Here is a 7589-nt window from a genome sequence, read left to right on the forward strand (position 1 = left end):
ACGTGTGTACACGTACGTACACGTGTGTACACGTACGTACACGTGTGTACACGTACGTACACGCGCAAGACATTAAGTTAACTTATACAAACCCCCCTTACCCCCCATAAACTCATGTCATCTATTATACACTTATTTATGTCCTGCCAAACCCCAAAAACAGGACTAAGTGCATACAATACTCACAAGCTTTATTTAAATTGTATACAAATGTATTGCTACTCTAGTTAACTTAACACAACAGTCTTACACGCATTCGATCTCGTGGTCTATCTATAGATAGCATCCCCTTTTTTTTTCCTCTCATATTTACTATGTATTTTATTTATTATACACACTACAATTTCAGTATAAGTTAATGTAGCTTAATTAATAAAGCAAGGCACTGAAAATGCCAAGATGAGTCGCACGACTCCATAAACACAAAGGTTTGGTCCTAGCCTTCCTATTAGTTCTTAGTAGACTTACACATGCAAGTCTCCACGCCCCAGTGAGAATGCCCTTAAAATCAGCAGTGATCTAAAGGAGCAGGTATCAAGCACACTCTTAAGTAGCTCATAACACCTTGCTAAGCCACACCCCCACGGGATACAGCAGTGATAAAAATTAAGCCATAAACGAAAGTTTGACTAAGCCATACTAAAAAGGGTTGGTAAATTTCGTGCCAGCCACCGCGGTCATACGATTAACCCAAACTAATAGGCCCACGGCGTAAAGCGTGTTTAAGATACCTTTGCACTAAAGTTAAAACTTAACTAAGCCGTAAAAAGCTACAGTTACCATAAAATAGACCACGAAAGTGACTTTATAATAATCTGACTACACGATAGCTAAGACCCAAACTGGGATTAGATACCCCACTATGCTTAGCCCTAAACATAGATAATTTTACAACAAAATAATTCGCCAGAGGACTACTAGCAATAGCTTAAAACTCAAAGGACTTGGCGGTGCTTTATATCCCTCTAGAGGAGCCTGTTCTATAATCGATAAACCCCGATAAACCTCACCACCCTTTGCTAATTCAGTCTATATACCGCCATCTTCAGCAAACCCTCAAAAGGTAGAATAGTAAGCACAATCATTTTACATAAAAAAGTTAGGTCAAGGTGTAACTTATGGGGTGGGAAGAAATGGGCTACATTTTCTACCCAAGAACATTCCACGAACGTTTTTATGAAATTAAAAACTGAAGGAGGATTTAGTAGTAAATTAAGAATAGAGAGCTTAATTGAATAGGGCCATGAAGCACGCACACACCGCCCGTCACCCTCCTCAAGTAATAAGACACAACCATAACCATATTAACTTAACTAAGACACAAGAGGAGACAAGTCGTAACAAGGTAAGCATACCGGAAGGTGTGCTTGGATTAATCAAAGTGTAGCTTAACTAAAGCGTCTGGCCTACACCCAGAAGATTTCATTACTTATGACCACTTTGAACAAAAGCTAGCCCAACTAACCCCAAACTTAAGTATCACAGACATATAAAGTAAAACATTTAGTTAAATAATAAAAGTATAGGAGATAGAAATTTTAATTGGAGCGATAGAGATAGTACCGTAAGGGAATGATGAAAGACATCTTAACAGTATTAAACAGCAAAGATTACCCCTTTTACCTTTTGCATAATGAACTAGCCAGAAACGACTTAACAAAGAGAACTTAAGCTAAGCTCCCCGAAACCAGACGAGCTACCCATAAACAATCTAAAAGGATCAACTCATCTATGTAGCAAAATAGTGAGAAGATTTGTGGGTAGAGGTGAAAAGCCTAACGAGCCTGGTGATAGCTGGTTGCCCACAAACAGAATTTTAGTTCAACTTTAAATTTACCTAAAAAAAAACAAAATTTTAATGTAAATTTAAAATATAGTCTAAGAAGGTACAGCTTCTTAGAATCAGGATACAACCTTTATTAGAGAGTATATACTAACATCACCATAGTTGGCTTAAAAGCAGCCACCAATTGAGAAAGCGTTCCAGCTCAACAAACAATATAACTTAATCCCAATCATATTACATCAACTCCTAATTATACCTCCTGGGCCATTCTATTTAAATATAGAAGCAACAATGCTAGTATGAGTAACAAGAACTATTTTCTCCCCGCATAAGCTTATATCAGAAACGGATAGACCACTGATAGTTAACAATCTGATAATATCAACCCAAAAATGAAATACTTATCTACCCTATTGTTAACCCAACACAGGCATGCATTTAAGGAAAGATTAAAAGGAGTAAAAGGAACTCGGCAAACACAAACCCCGCCTGTTTACCAAAAACATCACCTCCAGCATTTCTAGTATTGGAGGCACTGCCTGCCCAGTGACACTTGTTTAACGGCCGCGGTATCCTGACCGTGCAAAGGTAGCATAATCATTTGTTCTCTAAATAAGGACTTGTATGAATGGCCACACGAGGGTTTAACTGTCTCTTATTCCCAATCAGTGAAATTGACCTTCCCGTGAAGAGGCGGGAATGCCACAATAAGACGAGAAGACCCTATGGAGCTTTAATTAACTAACCCAAACTTATGGATACTAAATACCTACAAGGCATAACATTACACCATTATTGTGGGTTAGCAATTTAGGTTGGGGTGACCTCGGAATATAAAAAAACTCCCGAGTGATTAAAATTTAGACCCACAAGTCAAAATATAACATCACTTATTGATCCAATAATTTTTGATCAACGGAACAAGTTACCCTAGGGATAACAGCGCAATCCTATTCAAGAGTCCATATCGACAATAGGGTTTACGACCTCGATGTTGGATCAGGACATCCTAATGGTGCAGCAGCTATTAAGGGTTCGTTTGTTCAACGATTAAAGTCCTACGTGATCTGAGTTCAGACCGGAGTAATCCAGGTCGGTTTCTATCTATTATATAACCTCCCCCAGTACGAAAGGACAAGGGATGTAAGGCCTACCTCACAAAGGCGCCTTAAAACTAATAGATGAAGTCAACTCAATCTAACCAGTTTATCTCCTCATAAGCCCGAGAAAAGGGGCTTTGTTAGGGTGGCAGAGCCCGGTAACTGCGTAAAACTTAAACCTTTATTATCAGAGGTTCAATTCCTCTCCCTAACAAAATGTTCTTTATCAACATTATCTCTCTTATCATCCCAATCCTTCTTGCCGTAGCCTTCCTCACCCTCGTTGAACGAAAAGTCTTAGGCTACATACAACTTCGAAAAGGGCCTAATATCGTAGGCCCCTACGGCCTCCTTCAACCAATCGCAGATGCAGTAAAACTCTTCACAAAAGAACCTCTACGACCACTTACATCCTCCATATCAATATTCATTCTAGCCCCCATTCTAGCTCTATCACTAGCCCTAACTATATGAATCCCTCTCCCAATGCCCTACCCACTCATTAATATAAACTTAGGAGTCCTATTCATACTAGCAATATCAAGTCTCGCCGTATACTCCATCCTTTGGTCAGGATGAGCCTCAAACTCCAAATACGCTCTAATCGGAGCCCTCCGAGCAGTAGCTCAAACAATCTCATATGAAGTAACACTAGCAATCATTCTCCTATCAGTCCTCCTAATAAACGGGTCATTTACACTATCCACACTAATTATCACCCAAGAACATATATGACTAATCTTTCCGGCCTGGCCCCTAGCCATGATATGATTCATTTCTACTCTAGCAGAAACTAACCGAGCCCCCTTCGACTTAACTGAAGGAGAATCCGAACTAGTTTCTGGATTTAACGTAGAGTATGCAGCGGGTCCTTTTGCCCTATTCTTTCTAGCAGAGTACGCAAATATCATTATAATAAATATCCTCACAACAATTCTATTCTTCGGTGCATTCCACAACCCATTTATACCAGAACTCTACTCTATTAACTTCACTATAAAAACCCTCTTACTAACTATCTGCTTCCTATGAATTCGAGCATCATACCCTCGATTCCGCTATGATCAATTAATACACTTATTGTGAAAAAATTTTCTACCCCTAACTTTAGCCCTATGCATATGACATGTTGCCTTACCCATTATTACCGCGAGTATCCCACCCCAAACATAAGAAATATGTCTGATAAAAGAGTTACTTTGATAGAGTAAATAATAGAGGTTTAAATCCTCTTATTTCTAGAATAATAGGCTTCGAACCTAATCTTAAGAATTCAAAGATCTTCGTGCTACCAAACTTACACTATATTCTACAGTAAGGTCAGCTAAATTAAGCTATCGGGCCCATACCCCGAAAATGTTGGTTTATACCCTTCCCGTACTAATAAAACCCCCTATTCTCACTATTATTATAGCAACTATCATGGCAGGGACCATAATCGTCATACTAAGCTCGCACTGATTACTGATCTGAATTGGATTCGAAATAAACATGCTAGCCATCATCCCTATCCTCATAAAAAAGTATAATCCACGAGCCATAGAAGCCTCTACAAAATATTTTCTTACACAAGCTACTGCCTCAATATTACTAATAATAGGAGTCACCATTAACCTTCTTTACTCCGGCCAATGAGTAATCTCAAAAATCTCAAACCCCATCGCATCCATCATAATAACCACCGCCCTAACAATAAAACTAGGCCTATCTCCATTCCACTTCTGAGTTCCCGAAGTAGCACAAGGAGTAACACTTATATCAGGAATAATCCTACTAACATGACAAAAAATCGCACCTATATCCATCCTATATCAAATCTCCCCATCAATTAACACCAACCTTCTTATACTAATAGCCCTCGCATCCGTTCTAGTAGGAGGCTGAGGCGGACTAAATCAAACTCAACTACGAAAAATCATAGCATACTCCTCCATTGCCCACATAGGCTGAATAGCCGCTATCATTATTTACAACCCTACAATAATAATCCTAAACTTAACTTTATATATTCTAATAACACTATCTACCTTCATACTATTCATATTAAACTCATCCACCACAACCTTATCCTTATCCCACATATGAAATAAATTTCCCCTAATCACCTCCATAATCTTAATCTTAATATTATCCCTAGGAGGACTACCCCCATTATCTGGCTTCATCCCTAAATGAATAATTATTCAAGAATTAACAAAAAATAACATAATTATTATTCCAACACTAATAGCCATCACCGCTCTACTTAACTTATATTTCTACCTGCGACTCACATATAGCACCGCACTTACCATATTCCCGTCCACAAATAACATAAAAATAAAATGACAATTCGAGTACACAAAAAAGGCAACCCTACTACCCCCCTTAATCATTATCTCAACTATACTACTCCCGCTAACACCTATATTATCAGTCTTGGACTAGGAGTTTAGGTTAGACCAGACCAAGAGCCTTCAAAGCTCTAAGCAAGTGCTATACACTTAACCCCTGACCAAATCACCTCTAAGGGCTGCAAGAATCTATCTTACATCAATTGAATGCAAATCAAACACTTTAATTAAGCTAAGCCCTCCCTAGATTGGTGAGCTTCTACCTCACGAAATTTTAGTTAACAGCTAAATACCCTAGTAACTGGCTTCAATCTACCTTCTCCCGCCGCGTAGAAAAAAAAGGCGGGAGAAGCCCCGGCGGCGTCTAGGCTGCTTCTTTGAATTTGCAATTCAATATGAAAATTCACCACAGAGCTTGGCAAAAAGAGGACTTAAACCTCTATTTTTAGATTTACAGTCTAATGCTTTTATCAGCCATTTTACCTATGTTCATTAACCGATGACTGTTCTCTACTAATCACAAAGATATTGGTACTTTATACTTACTATTTGGAGCATGAGCCGGCATAGTAGGCACTGCCTTGAGCCTCCTCATCCGAGCCGAACTAGGTCAGCCCGGTACTTTACTAGGCGACGATCAAATTTATAACGTCGTCGTAACCGCCCATGCTTTCGTAATAATCTTCTTCATAGTCATGCCCATTATAATTGGGGGCTTTGGAAACTGACTAGTGCCATTAATAATTGGTGCTCCGGACATGGCATTCCCCCGAATAAATAACATGAGCTTCTGACTTCTTCCTCCATCTTTTCTTCTACTATTAGCATCTTCTATGGTAGAAGCAGGTGCAGGAACGGGGTGGACCGTTTACCCCCCACTGGCTGGCAATCTGGCCCATGCAGGAGCATCCGTTGATCTTACAATTTTCTCCTTACATTTAGCCGGAGTCTCTTCTATTTTAGGGGCAATTAATTTCATTACTACTATTATCAACATAAAACCCCCTGCAATATCCCAGTATCAAACCCCCCTATTTGTATGATCAGTACTAATTACAGCAGTTCTACTCCTACTATCCCTGCCTGTACTGGCTGCTGGAATTACAATACTTTTAACAGACCGTAATCTTAATACGACATTTTTCGATCCCGCTGGAGGAGGAGACCCTATCCTATATCAACACTTATTCTGATTCTTCGGACATCCTGAAGTTTACATTCTTATCCTGCCAGGGTTCGGAATAATTTCTCACATTGTCACTTACTACTCAGGGAAAAAAGAGCCTTTCGGCTATATAGGAATAGTATGGGCAATAATATCTATTGGGTTTTTAGGCTTTATCGTATGAGCTCACCATATGTTTACTGTAGGAATAGACGTAGACACACGAGCATACTTCACATCCGCCACTATAATTATCGCTATTCCAACAGGAGTAAAAGTATTTAGTTGACTGGCAACACTTCACGGAGGCAATATTAAATGATCTCCAGCTATGCTATGAGCTTTAGGGTTTATTTTCTTATTCACAGTAGGCGGGCTAACAGGCATTGTCCTAGCTAATTCGTCCTTAGACATCGTTCTTCATGATACGTATTATGTTGTAGCTCATTTTCACTATGTGCTCTCAATGGGAGCAGTTTTTGCCATTATGGGAGGATTTGCCCACTGATTCCCCTTATTCTCAGGTTATACTCTTAACGATACTTGAGCAAAGATTCACTTTACAATTATATTTGTGGGAGTAAATATAACTTTCTTCCCTCAGCATTTCCTAGGTTTATCCGGAATACCTCGTCGGTACTCTGACTATCCAGATGCATATACCACCTGAAATACCGTCTCCTCTATAGGATCGTTTATCTCGCTTACAGCGGTGATGCTTATAATTTTTATAATCTGAGAGGCCTTTGCATCCAAACGAGAAGTTGCTATAGTAGAACTTACTACAACTAATATTGAATGACTACATGGATGTCCCCCTCCATATCACACGTTCGAAGAACCTACATATGTAATCCAAAAATAAGAAAGGAAGGAATCGAACCCCCTAAAATTGGTTTCAAGCCAATGTCATAACCACTATGTCTTTCTCAATCAGGAGGTATTAGTAAAATATTACATAACTTTGTCAAGGTTAAATTATAGGTGAAACCCCTATATACCTCTATGGCGTACCCATTTCAACTCGGATTACAGGACGCAACCTCCCCTATTATAGAGGAGCTACTTCATTTTCATGACCATACACTAATAATTGTATTCTTAATCAGTTCTTTAGTTCTCTACATCATTTCCCTAATATTGACTACAAAATTAACTCATACAAGCACAATAGACGCACAGGAAGTAGAAACAGTATGAACTAT

At 39.1% G+C, this 7589-nt stretch overlaps 1 pseudogene; it reads left to right on the forward strand.

Moving 5' to 3' along the window:
* The first annotated feature begins 423 nt into the window (after positions 1 to 423).
* On the forward strand, positions 424 to 1378 carry LOC144310021 (18S ribosomal RNA; annotated as a pseudogene).
* The last annotated feature ends 6211 nt before the right edge of the window (positions 1379 to 7589 follow it).

This window comes from Canis aureus, unplaced genomic scaffold (genome assembly GCF_053574225.1).
Source record: "Canis aureus isolate CA01 unplaced genomic scaffold, VMU_Caureus_v.1.0 ptg000344l_RagTag, whole genome shotgun sequence".
Classification (NCBI taxonomy): domain Eukaryota; kingdom Metazoa; phylum Chordata; class Mammalia; order Carnivora; family Canidae; genus Canis; species Canis aureus.